Here is a 17,592-nt window from a genome sequence, read left to right as displayed (position 1 = left end):
GGTTCATGAGGCTTTGGAAAGTAGATGGAGCATTACAAAGACAAAATGGCATGACCAAGAATTCATAATGGCCTCCATGAGTTTAGAAGGAAGTCTTGGGAATGTCTACTTCCTTCATGTGTATTTGGTGATGGCACGAGCAGAGATCTAGCTTGGTAAATAATTGAGCACCATGCAGTTCATCAAGAAGATCATCAACCATCAGAATAGGAAATTTTTCCTTGATAGTGAGCTTGTTGAGGGCTCGAAAGTGCAAACACATGCACCATTCTTCATCTTTATTTAGAACCATGACCACTGGAGATGAATAAGGATTGATGTTGGGTCGAATAACACCGGTTTCGAGGAGTTCCTTGATGATTTTTTCAATTCCATTCTTTTGGGAAAATGGATATCGATATGGACACATATTAGGTGATTGGGCCCCCGGGACCAAAGGGATGTTATGATCATGTTCACCCCTAGAGGTTGGAAGCTCTTTAGGTTTGTCAAATAACCTCTGGTGGCTATCTAAGACCAGTTGCATCTTAGGATGAATATGAGGAGTAGTGTATTCAATGACCTAGATGGAATTAAATTGGGTGATGACTCCATGATGGCCCTTTTTCAAAATCTTCTCCATTCAATGCGAGGAGCATCGACCTAGAGTCCTTGTAATGTATGAATGTGGTCATTCTACTTAAAGATCATATATAACTCCTAGAAATCCATTGTGATAGGGCTATGTGTGCAAATCCATTCAATACATAAGACAATGTCGCAACCACCCATTTCAATAGAAAACATGTAGGTCTTTAGGTGGTAGTCTCCCATTTGAAGCTTAACATTTTCACAGCAACCTTTGCATTTCATGGTCCCTCCACCAGTGATAAGGACTTTGAAATTAGATATTTCCCGCACAAAGTACTGAACAGCTTTTGCAACTCTCTTATGGATAAAGTTATGAGTGTTGCACTATCAATCAATACTACTACTGGTCGATGTTTAATAAACCCTCAAATCTTGAGAGTTTGAGGTGAAGAAATTCTAGGAAAAGCATGTAGCGAGATAACTGACTCATCTAGTGTAGCTGTGAGATCATTGTCAGCTTGGGTTTCTCCAACTTCGTCCTTGGGCACCTTAAGGGATGCAGCCTACTCATGCGAGATGTTATCAATGGCATCAATTTGAAATAATTTTGGTTCCTTGCATTTATGTCCAGGGGAGTACTTGTCATCATAGTAGTAGCATAGTCCTTGTTTTCTTCTTTCAACCATTTATGTTGGTGACACCTTTTGAAGCTTATGTGTTTGGGTGGGTGGTTGAGCTTGGGTGGGACGCAACTTGGCAATGAAATTTGGACGATTGGACTGGGTAGTTAAGGGGATTTCCACCTCTAAGGCCTTTTTGCAGGCATCTAACCAAGTAGTTGGGTGGTGCATCCAAACATGGGCTTGGATAGCTTCTTTTAGGCCACTAATGAAACACTCCTAGTAGAATTCATCTCCTAGACTGTCAATTCTGATGGCCAATTGCTTAAAGGTTGCAATGTAGTCCTTTATTGTTCATGTTTTCTAAAGCTTAGTGAGACGACCCAAAAAATTGGATTCCTGATCAAACCGATCACATATGACTTTTGAGAACATGTGCCAAGTGACTCTCCCTCGGTAACATTTTTGATGCCACTACCACCATTGCCATCTCTCTTGGTCCAAGTAAAGGGCTCCCACATGTAGTTCAGTCTGATCTTCATAGATATCGTTAAGGGAGAATTATTGTTCCATTTGTGCTACCCATACTATAGGGTTAGAGCCATCAAATTTGTACATGTTCAACTTGGGTGTCCGGTGGTTGGAGTGGTGGTGATTTCCATGGAAGTGAATGTGATGGTTAGATTCTCCTTCTATGTTTGCATCAACACTAGTATCCTCCTGATAAGACTTTTGAATAAGTTCTGTTAGTTGTGAGAATTGTGCGTTAATGTTGTCCATATTGCCTTGGAGTGCTTCAAACCTTTTTCAAGGTTGTCGATCCTCTCATTATCCATAACTTGAGATCTAGTACTGAACATACACAACCTTGGTCAATTACTTAAGAATAGTCTTCTTGGAAAGAGGGTGAGCTTGAGAGTCTAATGGCAAGGGTAACTTGAAGTCATGTTGGAATAATTTTGGGACCGCTGAAAAACTGGGGCTTACAAGTGAATGGTACCACTGCGACCATCTCGTCGTCCTAAAGCTTATGGGCTAAGTCTCTTGCAAGCGTCCGAGGAGGTTTTTTTTTTTTGTTACTCAGATAGGAGTTTTACTCTCTGTTGATTAATATTGCAGTGGCTGAATACCAAAAATCTTGCTACTACCCAATGTCTTGTGAAAATAATGCCTGGAATGTAGTAACAGAAACCCCCAATTCTTGGTCCTACCGAATGTGCTGCGACAAGTTGATCTGGTCTATGGCTACCAAAACCCTCATTGCACAAACAACCTATTTTGCACTGTGGAAACCCCAACTGTTGAATCTAAGTTGTACGATGGGGGCAGAACCCCAACTGCTAGATTAGATATGGAAGATAAGGTATAGGGTGATCTTCAAATAGTCGAGGGAACTAATGTCACAAAGGAGTGTCAGGTGCTACAGATCACAATATACGCAGGGGCAAAACAATAGCACTTGGCCCAATCTTTCAAGGTGCTAACTAAGGAGGATTGACCGTACCCTTAGGCGTACTACCCAACTACCCTATTGTGCGTGTGAGTAATCTACACAAGTGTTGTTCTCAGTGTACTGTAGCAGCAAGACGGCCAACAACTTATCTAAGGTTAGGTTTCAAGTGAGCCTAGGGGGCTTCCAATATACCTGAGGTTACATGGAAGTGCATTTCGTGCGCATTTTTGTCTAATGCGCTACTACTCGAAGGGGTACCCATAGGGTTGCAAGGGAGTCCAACAAGCGTGACCACCTCTTATAGTTCTTGCATGCATTTTGCTAGCCATTTATTTTGTTGTGGCAATGATAGACGTTGCTCCAGAAAATATTTTAGGCTTTGATGGTCCGTGCGGATTTGGAAGCATCGCCCCAACAAGTATGGTTGCTAGGTGTCTACTACATGTAAGATGGCCATCATTTATTTCTCATAGGTAGATTGACCCAGATGTTTTCCACTGAGTTTTTGGTTGGTGAAAGCTAATGGTCTACCTTCTTGCATTAATACAGTGCCAATACCAGTACCAGAAGCATCACATTCAATCACAAAAGATTTGGTGAAGTCTGGTAGGGCCAATACAAGAGTGGAGCACATGGCCTGTTTGAGAGCCAAGAAGGCCTGTTGAGCTGCATCAATCCAGAGAAATGAATTTTTCTTGAGAAGATTAGTGAGGGGTCTAGCAATGTGACCATAATTGTGGAAAAATTTGCGATAATAGCCAGTGAGACCCAAGAATCCCATCAAACTCTTCAATGTTTTTGGTTGGGGCCAATCTTGCATTGCTGTATCTTTTTCAGATCAACCCTCACTCCTTCATGACCCACAATGTGTCCCAAATACTCAACTTCTTCCACGCCAAAAGAGCACTTGGATAATTTGACAAATAATTTTTGATCCTAGAGCAATTGAAATATCATGTCTACATGTTGAAGATGTTTGTCCCAGGTTAGGTTGTAGATGAGTATGTCATCAAAGAAGACCAGGAAAATTTTTAGGAAATATGGTTTTAGGAGGTGGTTCATGAGGCTTTGAAAAGTAGATGGAGAATTACAGAGACAAAATGGTATGACCAAGAATTCATAATGGCCTCCATGATTTTATAAGGAAGTCTTGGGAATGTCTACTTCCTTCATGTGTATTCGGTGATAGCCCGAGTAGAGATCTAGCTTGGTAAATAATTGAGCACCATGCAGTTCATCAAGAAGATCGTCAACCATCAGAATAGGAAATTTTTCCTTGATTTTGAGCTTGTTGAGGGCTCTAAAGTTCAAACACATGCACCATTCTTCATCTTTATTTAGAACCATGACCACTGGAGATGAATAAGGATTGATGTTGGGTCGAATAACACCGGTTTCGAGGAGTTCCTTGATGATTTTTTCAATTCCATTCTTTTGGGAAAATGGATATCAATATGGATGCACATTAGGCAGTTGGGGCCCCGAGACCAAAGGGATGTTATGATCATGTTCACCCCTAGAGGTTGGAAGCTCTTTAGGTTTGTCAAATAACCTCTGGTGGCTATCTAAGACCAGTTGCATCTTACGATGAATATAAGGAGTAGTGTATTCAATGACCTAGATGGAATTAAATTGGGCGATGACTCCATGATGGCCCTTTTTCAAAATCTTCTCCATTCGATGCGAGGAGCATCGACCTAGAGTCCTTGTAATGTATGAATGTGGTCATTCTGCTTAAAGATCATATATAACTCCTAGATATCCATTGTGATAGGGCTATGTGTGTAAATCCATTCAATACATAAGACAATGTCGCAACCACCCATTTCAATAGAAAACATGTGGATCTTTAGGTGGTAGTCTCCCATTTGAAGCTTAATATTTTCACAGCAACCTTTGCATTTCATTGTCCCCCCACCAGTGATAAGGACTTGGAAATTAGATATTTCCCGCACAAAGTATTGAATAGCTTCTACAACTCTCTTATGGATAAAGTTATGAGTGTTGGCACTATCAATCAATACTACTAATGGTCGATGTTTAATAAACCCTCAAATCTTGAGAGTTTGAGGTGAAGAAATTCTAGGAAAAGCATGTAGTGAGATAACTGACTCATCTAGTGTAGCTGTGAGATCATTGTCAGCTTGGGTTTCTCCAACTTCGTCCTTGGGCACCTTAAGGGATGCAGCCTACTCATGTTAGATGTTATCAGTGGCATCAATTTGAAAGAATTTTGGTTCCTTGTATTTATGTCCAGGGGAGTACTTGTCATCATAGTAGTAGCACAGTCCTTGTTTTCTTCTTTCATCCATTTATGTTGGTGATACCTTTTGAAGCTTATGTGTTTGGGTGGGTGGTTGAGCCTTGGTGGGACACAGCTTGGCGATGAAATTTGGACGATTGGACTGGGTAGTTAAGGGGATTTCCACCTCTAAGGCCTTTTTGCAGGCATCTAACCAAGTAGTTGGGTGGTGCATCCAAACATGGGCTTGGATAGATTCTTTTAGGCCACTAATGAAACACTCCAAGTAGAATTCATCTCCTAGACTGTCAATTCTGATGGCCAATTGCTTAAAGGTTGCAATGTAGTCCTTTATTGTTCATGTTTTCCGAAGCTTAGTGAGACGACCCAAAAAATTGGATTCCTGATCAAACCGATCACATATGACTTTTGAAAACATGTGCCAAGTGACTCTCCCTCGGTAACATTTTTGATGCCACTACCACCATTTTCATCTCTCTTGGTCCAAGTAAAGGGCTCTCACATGTAGTTCAATCTGATATTCACAGATATCGTTAAGGGAGAATTATTGTTCCATTTGTGCTACCCATACTATAGGGTTAGAGCCATCAAATTTGTACATGTCCAACTTGGGTGTCCAGTGGTTGGAATGGTGGTGATCTCCATCGAAATGAATGTGACGGTTAGATTCTCCTTCTATGTTTGCATCAACACTAGTATCCTCCTGATAAGACTTTTGAATAAGTTCTATTAGTCGTGAGAGTTGTGCGTTAATATTGTCCATATTGCCTTGGAATGCTTCGAACCTTTTTCAAGGTTGTCGATCCTCTCATTATCCATAACTTGAGATCTAGTACCGAACATACACAACCTCGGTCAATTACTTAAGGATAGTCTTCTTGGAAAGAGGGTGAGCTTGAGAGTCTAATGGCGGGGGTAACTTGAAGTCACGTTGGAATAATTTTGGGACCGCCGAAAAATTGGGGCTTACAAGTGAATGGTACCACTGCGACCATCTCGTCGTCCTAAAGCTTATGGGCTAAGTCTCTTGTAAGCATTCGAGGAGGTTTTTTTTTTTTTTTGTTACTCAGATAGGAGTTTTACTCGCCGTTGATTAATACTACAGTGGTTGAATACCAAAAATCTTGCTACTACCCAATGTCCTATGAAAATCATGCCTGGAATGTAGTAACAGAAACCCCCAAGTCTTGGTCCTACCGAATGTGTTGCGACAAGTTGATCTGGTCTATGGCTACCAAAACCCTCATTGTACAAACAATCTATTTTGCACAGTGAAAACCCCAACTGTTGAATCTAAGTTGTACGACGGCTGCAGAACCCCAACTGCTAGATTAGATATGGAAGATAAGGTATAGGGTGATCTTCAGATAGTCGAGGGAACTATTGTCACAAAGGAGTGTCAGGTGCTACAGATCGCAATATACGCAAGGGCCAAACAATAGCACTTGGCCCAATCTTTAAGGGTGCTAACTAAGGAGGATTGATCGTACCCTTAGGCGTACTACCCAACTACCCTATTGTGTGTGTGAGTAATCTACCCAAATGTTGTTCTCAGTGTACTGTAGCAGCTAAACGACCAACAACTTATCTAAGGTTAGGTTTCAGGTGAGCCTGGGGGGCTTCCAATATACCTGAGGGTACATGGAAGTGCATTTCGTGCACAGTTTTGTCTAATGCGCTACTACTCGAAGGGGTACCCACAGGGGTTGCAAGGGAGTCCAACAAGTGTGACCACCTCTTATAGTTCCTGCATGCATTCCTCCCCAAATCCGTAGGTTTATGCGCTCAACGATAGATCTCGTGGTTCAAAGACATTGGAACACGTGTCTAGTTTTAAAAAATCTGCAAAAATTGGAGGTACAACCGGCCCTGGAAAGTGATCTGATACCACTTGTTATACTCTTGACTTGCGTGAAATCCTTAATACAAGAAATACAAAGAAAGATAGCCCAGAACACATGATGAAATGAGAAAAACTACAAAGTATTTTATTATTCATAAATAGATTCAATTTTCACTTGCCTCTTCGAGGGGGCAACCTCTAACAGAGCAGAGCTCGATTACAATAAGACTCGATGATATTTCCCTTACTAACTAGGACTATTTATAGCTAAATGACATCCAACATCCTAACTACTAGTGGTCCCTCGCATAACACGGGTTAACCAATTTTTTTTATTAACTATGGATTGTTTACAACTAATGGTGGTCCCTTTTCTCTAATGCGGGTCAACCACTTACAATTATTAATACGGGATTTATTGACTCTCTAACTAACTATGACACTGACTCAACCCATTAGGCTTATTACATAAATAAAGGGGTTAGGTTTAGACCCTAACAATGTTTAGATGGTAGCCCATTTTGTTGTGGGCGAAAAGTCTCCTCGTTGTTGACCCGTTCCTTCTGTGCAAAACCTTTTTCCACAAGTCTGGCTTTATGTTTTTCAAGTGAGCCATCTGCTTTATACTTGTTTTTGAAGACCCAGTTGCAATGAATTGGTTTGATTCCTAATGGAGGATCAAACAACTTACAAGTGTCATTCTTTATCAAGGCATCATTGTTGTTGGGAAAAGTATCTACTCAGAACGCCCCTATCCCACTCTAAGGAGTGACAGTGCCTTAGCAACAAACAAGGAAAACTACTTTCGTATTCTTCTTTATGAAATGTAAACGAAGAGGAATAGGATGAACTAACCTGTGTCTTGCGCTAGTCCGTTGATCCAATCGCTCTCCTCTTTGGCAGCTTCCAGCTACCTGCTCCCTTACTTACCCAGCTTCACCATGTTCCTGCAAGATCACAGAAGAGGAAAACTACACAAAGACATAGATTTACATTCATAACTAGCTTAGGATCAGATTTAAGCTAAACATGCAAATAAAACAAAACATCATTGATACACAAGCATGTAGGAGAAACTCAAATAGTTTTATTGATATAACAAGAAGATCCAGGAGGAGATACAACCAAGTGAGTCCCGATCCAGCATCAACCTCCCAGCAAAGGAATCCCTTCTTCACCTCCAACAAAGCATAAATCACCCAATGCACTGATCTCAATCTCAAAACCAACAGCAATTCTCTACAAAGTACAAAATTCCAGCCTCTGGATCTCTGGGATGAGGGATCCATATATAGATGTATGCAAAGAGGATGAGTCAGCTTATGATTTGACTTGTGGCTTCTCTCTGTCAGTTCTTGCTTCCACTTGGAGACTGAGAGCCTCTTACTCATCCTTGGTCGAACTCAGTGATGCAAGTGTCATTGAGGAAGATTCTGGAAGCTTCCATTGTCTGTCCACCTCGCGGAATGACACTGCCATTTGGCATTTCTCACTCAGCGCACCCTGGTAGTGCATTTAGGTGCATTGCAACGCACCTAGCTAGTGTACTTGGGTGCTATGCAACGCAGGTAGCTAGTGGAGCATCTGAAATGATCCTGATTTGACTGGTTCTGAGCAGTTTCTGGTGGAGAACTTCTGGGAGAAGCTGTAATTGGTTGACCTTGTTCCTTTAGGGGCAGGAACAACACTTTTAGGGACTTTGGATCCCTTGGATTATGGACATTTCATGCTTAGAGCTGTAAGGCACAAAAATGTCTATAACAGTTTCCCCCTAAAGTATGAGGTCGTTTATCGGGTGAAATGCTTTATTAGGAGGATCCGAAGTTCTTTCAATGCTGGGAGGAGACCTGTAATAAGATACAATACAATACATTATTTTCATATTGTTTTCATGATCTAGCTGAGGCGGGCATTCCCATGCTCAGCTTTATAAATTCATTTTTATGTACACAGGATAGGCAATCGTCTGATGGTAGACTGATGATTTTGATGAAGTCATCATCCTTTTGGTAGGATGATTATCTGTGCTGCAATGTTGTACATGTCAATGTCTTTATTTTTCCTGAATATATATTGCAGCCCGGATGGATGAAACTAGATCCGGGGTCTTCAATCTCGTCTGATCTTCACTCGAAGTACAAGTCGATCCATGTGAGAAATGTTTTGAATTCGAACATGGAAAGACATCGCTTGATTACCAATCGATGATGTAAATTGTTAACAAGCGCGAGAGGAATCACCGATAAGGATGATGAACCTCAAGGTACTGCAATACAATTCACGTGGTGTGAATAAAGGACTTGGCGTCGAACACCGCGCAAAATCTTTCGGTCGAAGGTCATTGATGTATACCTGTCGTCGGAAGTGAGAAACTTGCCATTAAGGCATGCAAGCTTCAAAGTACTGAATGGGGTGTTCCTAGATCAACTTCTTGGATAATGAGCTGATGTCGACAAGAAGTGATCCGTCAAAGGAGGGCCTTAATGAATCCCACATCAATGACACAGAATGGAGCAAATGATTTTGATGGAGGTGAAAACGATCTGATGGTATATGGTTCAGGATGGCGGTCATGAAAGAATGAAGTATAATGTATGGTAGTGGATGGGATACGGGTGATTTCTCTGGATGACTTCTCTTGAACATGTCGGCGACACTTATGTGATGGATTGGTAGCATTTACCCCAGATGTGGATGGTATGGCGTGACCATGGTGATGTGACCGGCGAATGAAACAACCCAACCCGACTCAGGCACGGAGTGGAAGTGTCATGTTCAAGAGCGACTTGCTACCAATAAAGATTCTTTGAGTTTCTTCCCAATTTTTCCCCAGTCATTGCTGACCAGTACCTCTTTATTTTTGTCAAGCTTGAGGAGGATAACATATGCTTGTTCTATAATTTTTCCTTCGAGCAAACCCATCGCTATGTTTTAACGAGCCTAGCGATAGTGAAACTCATTCTCGTCTAAAGACAAGTTTGTCGCTATTAATGTTTTTAACGAGTTTAACGACAAAGATAACTCGGTCCTTTTCATTTTTAGAGATTCTAAAAAGTTACGTAAAGGTAACTCCGAAATTCCTTTTTCGTCATCTAATCCCTTAAGTCTGAAAAAGTATAAAACAATACAGAAGGGATGAATTTTCGATAGTTTTAACGAGCCGAACAAAACAAGCGCTCGATCTTTTTGTGCAATAATCCCTCAGGTCCAAAAAGATTAAAATCTAGAGGAGGGATAGCACTTCCGGTCGCTTTAACGAGCTGGAAGGCCAAAACTCGGCAATCTTTTCATATTTTACGAGTCAGATGAAAAGAGCTTAAAGAAGACTCATCTTTTGAGGAACGAGTGATAAAATGGGTAGCAGCTAATTCCAGGTAAGGGTTGGAATTTTCCAATCACGGCAGTGTCACAAGGATGGCTAGTGAAATCACTCTTCGCAGTTGTTCCTCAAAATGGGTAAACAATCAAATGGAGGTGAATGATCGGCCGATGGAAAAGTGGAGGTGACAGTGCAAAACACGACCAAGGTTTTAATGGCTGATAATGTTACATTCACGGTGGTTATTTACCGGAGGATAGTTCATTTTTTAACGAGCTTAAACGCGGATTGAAACACTTGCTCGGTCTTATGTTTATTTTTTAACGAGCATGAACTATGTGCTAAAACTTCTCGATAATCCAGTCATATGATAATAATGTCTCATATAAAACGGCAAAATTTAGATTTTTGCCCCACATCCTTTCTTTATGCAAGTTAGGAAACGACTAATCCTACGAGTTTAAAGGGTTAGCCTACGGGTTTAAAGGGAGGACCTAAAAATTTAAAAAATAAATAGCCGCCCCTTGCTTGCACTCCAAAAGGTTCGCATGCCCCCAAGTATAAAATACGATTTCAAGGTTACCCCTCAATTTGCAGACAAAACATTTGTTCTATCAGGAAAGGCCTACCTCTTTCAGGTTACCAAAGATTGTCTCATTCGCGTTACAAATGAAACATTTCCTCGGCGATGTCTACCGAGATAAACAAAGGTGAGTGACAACGAGCGCCACACACATAACTTTGACAAGAGAATCTTATTCTAGAATAACCCCTCTTCCACTGACGGACGGGGTACAGACTAGTCATATTCTCCCGCGGAAACCTACCATATACCTGAAGTTTTCCTGCCGAAGCAGACCAGGACGCATGCCCCCTGGGTTCCAGTCATATCCCTCCGAATTACTCGCGCTCATCGGGAGGACAGACCATGGGTTGAGACATTTCTTGCGTGAAGAGACCATTTAGGGATGGTATATGACTATTTGCGATGCGTGATCCGGGAAATGAAAGCTGGTCCACGAGCTTGACCACTCTTCCTTCGTGTGGAAAACACATTACTCTAAAGAGTGAGGAGACGATGGCTCCCATGCAATAAATATAGTCTCGCCCAAGGAGTAGATTGTAATCTAAGGGTCCTTGGACGACCATTACGTTCATTTGAACTGTCTTCCCTTTCAATGTTATGGGCACATTGGGGAGGATCCCCAAAGGTAGACTGGTTCCTTTATCAAAGCCTGTCAGATTTCTCATCTCAGGCAAAAGCGGTGGTGAACCAAGCGCTTTCCAAGCAATAGAGGAAAGGATACTCACAGAAGCCCCCTCATCTATGATGGTACCAGCCATGACCATTCTATATATTTGGACGATAATTCTGAATGGTATGCTTGCTGGTAAACGGGGTCTGCCTAGTTGATTCCAGTCGAAGGAGACAACTAGGTTGCTTGGAGGTGGGACCGAGTAGATGGACGGGTACGGCTCTGACAAACTTCCTTCCTACAGTAAAGGAATGGGTAGGTTGCCCCCGTGTTCGTCGGAGTTTGTATTGATGAAGAGAATTTTGACGGTGTCATCCTTGTTCTCTCCAGTGACTGTGTCATTCGAAGATAAAACCTCTGAAGGCAAGACCGGGTCGACTGCCGCCTCGACCTTTTGACTTTCGTCGGGTATGGATTCAGCTGGTTTATTTTCAATGACAGGCGCTTCAGCTGACCACTTGAGCGGGCCAGCTGGATTCTCAACTAATGAAGGACTCGGCAAGAGTTTTTTATATCCAGGAGGAAGTCGTAACGGTGAAACCGAACGATCATCCAAAACTCTTTTAGCTTCGTCTAAGAAGGGACAACGGTGGATGGCGTGATCACCTTCGCACAGTTTACAGGGAGATCTAGCTCTCCCTTTCTGTCCTGGGACTTCACTTTCGCTAGTTGACAGTGTGCTTTCAACATGGCCATCAGAGGTTGACGACACCGGATTGTGCAAATGGGGAGACCCGTCCCTCAGTATCCGAGGGATGCAAGGACGATCTCTGTGAAAGTGGTCTCCCTTGCAAATGACACATGGCGATTTAGGCCTGGTCAGTGCAGTGTGTGGATTTTCGTTAGACGACACTCGTTTTCCCCCATTCGCTTTTGGCTCCTTCTTCTTCTTCTCTTTCTTCTTCTTTTCCTTCTTCTCCTTAGGAACTTGACTTTTGGCTTTGCCAGCCCCATCAAGCGAAGAGGAAGGAGGAGAGGAAGAATTAGAGGAAGTAGAAGGTTGGTGGGTAACTCTGGACTGGTCTAACTGCTGATTCGATTGTTCAGGAATAGTGGTGTTCTGAACGAAATTGGTTGAGAAGAGCCAGACTGGCAAGCCAATTGTCAGTCCTGGAAGCGACAATGTGGCCATATGGGGTGCACCAACATCTCCCCAAGAGGAGAAGGGACTAGGATTTCCACCAAGGGGAATTCCTTGGTTGGTAGACTCCATTTTTCTCAACCCAAGATCAACGTAGGAAAAGGGTATAAATATTCCGTTTAAAATAAATTTTACGACGCTTGGACACAACTTGTTTTTTCAATTTTAAAGAGTCGAGAAAAAACAAAAGATGACTCTAGTCTCCTTCGATTTTTAATGAGCCTGAAGTGACAAGTGCTCAGATGGACCTTTTCCGTTAAGGAGTCTGAAAAGGAACGAAAGGGACTGCCCTAGAGATCTAGGTAGAGGGTGTGCCAAACCAATCACAAAACTGCAGAATACATTTTACGGTACGACAGTCAATCTTCCCGAATGCTGTGTTCGGTGCATTGCGATCAGTAGGGCGGCCGACACGGCTTCCTATGGATAAAAGGTTTTAAGCCTATAGGGGTCTCCCAATATATACTCGACGGTACGTGGGAGCACAATCCGTACTGGCACTTATCGTCTCATAGTGGAGGAATCACCCAACCATCAGTGAGGACAACAGTTACCAGGCTTTACGACGCCGGAACACGTCTCTAGCCTAGACCTCTATGTTGTGCGTTAAGTTCCAAAGCGTTGTTAGATTCATTCAATTTATTTTAAGTTGATCTTTCTTAGAAGTTTGCCTTTTTGGATCACCACGAGATGTAGATGTAATTCCTAAATGCAATCTAAAGATGATAAGCAAGCTTTTATCTCTTTTCAGCAATGAAAATCCTAGCTACAAGGGGAAAAGAAAGACACAATCTTTTCTCAAAGAGCAAAGAGCACACTGTAAATGAACTTTCCCTAAATCAAGCCATACAAACTATCAATATGCAAATGCACATATGCATGTATTTGTTTTCACTTTCTTAATATTGATGCCTAAAAAGAAAGTTGATGTACAAATCTGAATTTGCTTTCAAGTGAAAAACATAAACAAGCTTCTTTTCGAAATCAAAAAGGTAGAGAAGATTACGACACTCTATGATTTTGAAATAAACACTTGTTTCGACACTAGAAAGTGACAAATTCAAAACAAAGGGCAAAAGTTAAAAGTATAATCAACTGTCAACAATAAACAAACTTTCTCCTAAGATCAAAATCGACACTTACGACAGATCTAAATCTAAGGACGATAGTATGACTATTTTACTTTTCAATGGAAAACTGTAAATGATGTAACAAACACACAAAGAACATCTACAGTCTTTTTGTACAAAGGAGGCGGAATTAAGGCAAAGAAAAGGAGTTTTCAGATAGGTACACACACTGATAACAGGCTGCAAAAATCAGAGATAAAACTGAACAAAATGAAGCAAAGAACCTCAGCTGCACAGGGCAAAGGCTGATCAGCGCACCTGTTGCACAGAGAAACTGAATTGCAGCGCAGGTAGCCCTCTCGGGACCTGCGTTGAAATGCAGAACCTCCTCACAGAGCCTGCGCTGGGGCAGGAACGAAACTTCTATCCTGGTTCTGGGTCACGGTTTGCAGTTTAATCTATGGATTTTGGCCGAGTAAAAGCAATCAGTAAGGTACAATCAGAGGGATGATTTAAAGGAGGACTAAGAGCTATCACAAAGGGTCATCAGATCATTTGTGAATCAGCTGTTTAAATCATAAACAAATCCAGTGAGTGGATTGAAGTAGCAGGTGTCTACTTTGCATTTGATAATGGCAAATGCAGTTCGATTGCTACTTCTGTGTTTATGAAACAAACAACAAGAGAAACACAAACAAACTAACTAGACATGATCCCCAGCGGAGTCGCCATTTTGTTGTTGGGAAAAGTATCTACTCAGAACGCCCCTATCCCACTCTAAGGTGTGACAGTGCCTTAGCAACAAACAAGGAAAACTACTTTCGTATTCTTCTTTATGAAATGTAAACGAAGAGGAATAGGATGAACTAACCTGTGTCTTGTGCTAGTCCGTTGATCCAATCGCTCTCCTCTTTGGCAGCTTCCAGCTACCTGCTCCCTTACTTGCCCAGCTTCACCAAGTTCCTGCAAGATCACAAAAGAGGAAAACTACACAAAGACATAGATTTACGTTCATAACTAGCTTAGGATCAGATTTAAGCTAAACATGCAAATATAAAAAAACATCATTGATACACAAGCATGTAGGAGAAACTCAAATAGTTTTATTGATATAACAAGAAGATCTAGGAGGAGATACAACCAAGTGAGTCCCGATCCAGCATCAACCTCCCAGCAAAGGAATCCCTTCACCTCCAACAAAGCATAAATCACCCAATGCACTGATCTCAATCTCAAAACCAACAGCAATTCTCTGCAAAGTACAAAATTCCAGCCTCTGGATCTCTGGGATGAGGGATCCATATATAGATGTATGCAAAGAGGATGAGTCAGCTTATGATTTGACTTGTGGCTTCTCTCTGTCAGTTCTTGCTTCCACTTGGAGACTGAGAGCCTCTTACTCATCCTTAGTCGAACTCAGTGATGCAAGTGTCATTGAGGAAGATTCTGGAAGCTTCCATTGTCTGTCCACCTCGCGGAATGACACTGCCATTTGGCATTTCTCGCTCAGCGCACCCTGGTAGTGCATTTAGGTGCGTTGCAACGCACCTAGCTAGTGTACTTGGGTGCTATGCAACGCAGGTAGCTAGTGGAGCATCTGAAATGATCCTGATTTGACTGGTTCTGAGCAGTTTCTGGTGGAGAACTTCTGGGAGAAGCAGTAATTGGTTGACCTTGTTCCTTTAGGGGCAGGAACAACACTTTTAGGGACTTTGGATCCCTTGGATTATGGACATTTCATGCTTAGAGCTGTAAGGCACAAAAATGTCTATAACAATCATACTCTTTCTGTGTCGCTTCTTTCCATTCATCATGAGAAGTGGCTTCTTTGAAGGAATTTGGTTCGAAATCTGTAGAAAAATTCAATTCACAATCATAAGAAACATCCATATTAACACGTGAATCATAATCTTCTACATCACCTCCATAATATTTGGTTGAGATTCTTGTTCCTGTCTTTCCAACCTCATCAGGACGTACACTTTCCAGTGTCTTTGTCATCCATTTTGGAGGACCTTTCTAAGATGGCCCAGGTTTCTCAGTTAACTGAGTTAGGGATTAATCGAGATTTAGTCTCTTAATTCTATCAATCACATCACTGAAATTGTTATCAATGGCTAGAGCTTCATGCGAGGGAGAGAGTGATTTAGAAGAAGATTCCACATATTGATCTAGTATAGGAATCCCCCCTTCAAGATGTGGAATCTCATTATCAAATTCTTGGAAAGAATTTGCATCTCTGAATCTATCCAAGCGATCAAGTTGTCCCTCAACAACATTATCAGCCTTGGAAGATTCAAGATATTATAAACTTCATATTGACTTCATCATAGAGACGGTATGCTTTGGAGGTATTTGAGTACCCCAAGAAGATACACTTGTTACTCCTTGAACCGAGTTTGTTTCTTTGTTCCTTAGGTATCAAGGCATAGTAGGTGGAACCAAAAACCCTCAGATGCCTCACTGAAGGAATTTGGCCATACCACATTTCATAGGAGTCTTGTTTTTTATAGCATTAGATGGACACCTATTCTTTATATACACAACACATAGAACTACATCAACCCAAAACATCAATTTAACATTCTTGAAAAACATCATGGAACATACCATATTTAAGATTGTCATGTTCATTCTCTCAGCTACTTCATTATGTTGGGGATTATAGGGCACAATTGTTTGATGTTTGATCCCATGTTGGTGAATATAGTTTTCAAATTCATTTGAAGTGTATGCTTTTCCATTATTAGTGAGAATAGAGCCACTATGAGATTGTGCATAATTTTCAATCCATGCATGAAAGTTCTTGAACGTTTCAAAAGCTTTAGATTTGTTCTTCAATAAATAAACCCAACACATTCTCGTGTAGTCATCAATAAATGTCATCATATATTTATTACCATTTGTAGAAGGAACAGAAAGTGGGCCACATAAATTTGAATGAATGAGTTCAAGTTTTCTATGTGCTCTGGAATGAGAATCATGAAAAGACTGTTTTTTGTGCTTTCCTGAGATACAAGCATCACATTGCTTAAGTTTCCTAGGAACTATAGGCAAACCAGTAACACTGTTTTTCTTCAACAAACTAAGGTTCTCATAGTTCAAGTGTCCAAATCTAGCATGCCATAAAAGACTTGATGGAAATTTACCTTTATCATAGTGAGAATTGTATGAGAAGTTATGTGCACGAGCAGAGGTTCCTTGCAGCTTTAAAAGTCTTTCTTCTTCTATCCCTGTCATGATAAGTAAGTGATATGATGTTTTTCTGACCTTTACCTTGCCATAAAATATATGAATGGAGTGTCCTTGCTGGTGGATGTGGACTAAAGACAACAAGTTTTTCCTTAGCTTCGGGAGGTATAGAAAATCATGTAGAGGAAAGTTTGGAAGACTAGGTAGTTTGAGTCTGATGGTGCCAAGCCCTGATGGCTTGAGTTTTGACTTGTTTGCAAAGTATACTGCTCCATCAACATTGTTAGTGAATTCTTCAAAGAAATCTCTCCTGAAATTCATATGGAAAGTTTCTTCTGAATCAAGAAACCAATTATCCTTCCATGAAGCAAGTGAAGCATTGAATGCCTTCTATTACTCCAATGTTGCAATGTGCCACAACATAATGAGCAGATTCAGGTGCTTTGCCTTTCCCTTTGCCAATTTCTTTACCTTTTCCTTCATTTCTTTCCCTCTCAATCCAGTCTCAAGGCAACTTACAAGTGGAAGCATCATGTCCATCTCTATTGCATCGTATGAAATAAAGATTATACTTTTCTCTTTGGAACTGTCTGCCCCCCCTACCTCTAAAATTCCTCCTTCCTCTTCCTCTTTGGCCACCTCTTCCTCTAGAAGTATATTGTGCATGATTCTTCTATTTTTGTGCAAGGAACACAACTTCTTCAGAAGAATGAGGAGTTTTTTTTTTCCCAAAAGCCTTCTCTATCTTAGAAATTTTTTTCTCAAGGGAGTCAAAGGTAATCTCCTTAAGGTTGCCACTTGCTTGCAATGACTGAAGATAATGTGAATAGGTGGGATATAGTTCCTTAACACAATATATGAGAGG

The sequence above is a fragment of the Pinus tabuliformis genome, chromosome 6, assembly GCF_031772625.1.
Source record: "Pinus tabuliformis cultivar Carrire ecotype Pingquan chromosome 6, CPIR1, whole genome shotgun sequence".
NCBI lineage: Eukaryota > Viridiplantae > Streptophyta > Pinopsida > Pinales > Pinaceae > Pinus > Pinus tabuliformis.
The sequence above is the reverse complement of the archived record's forward strand: the minus strand, read 5'-3'. Positions refer to the sequence as shown.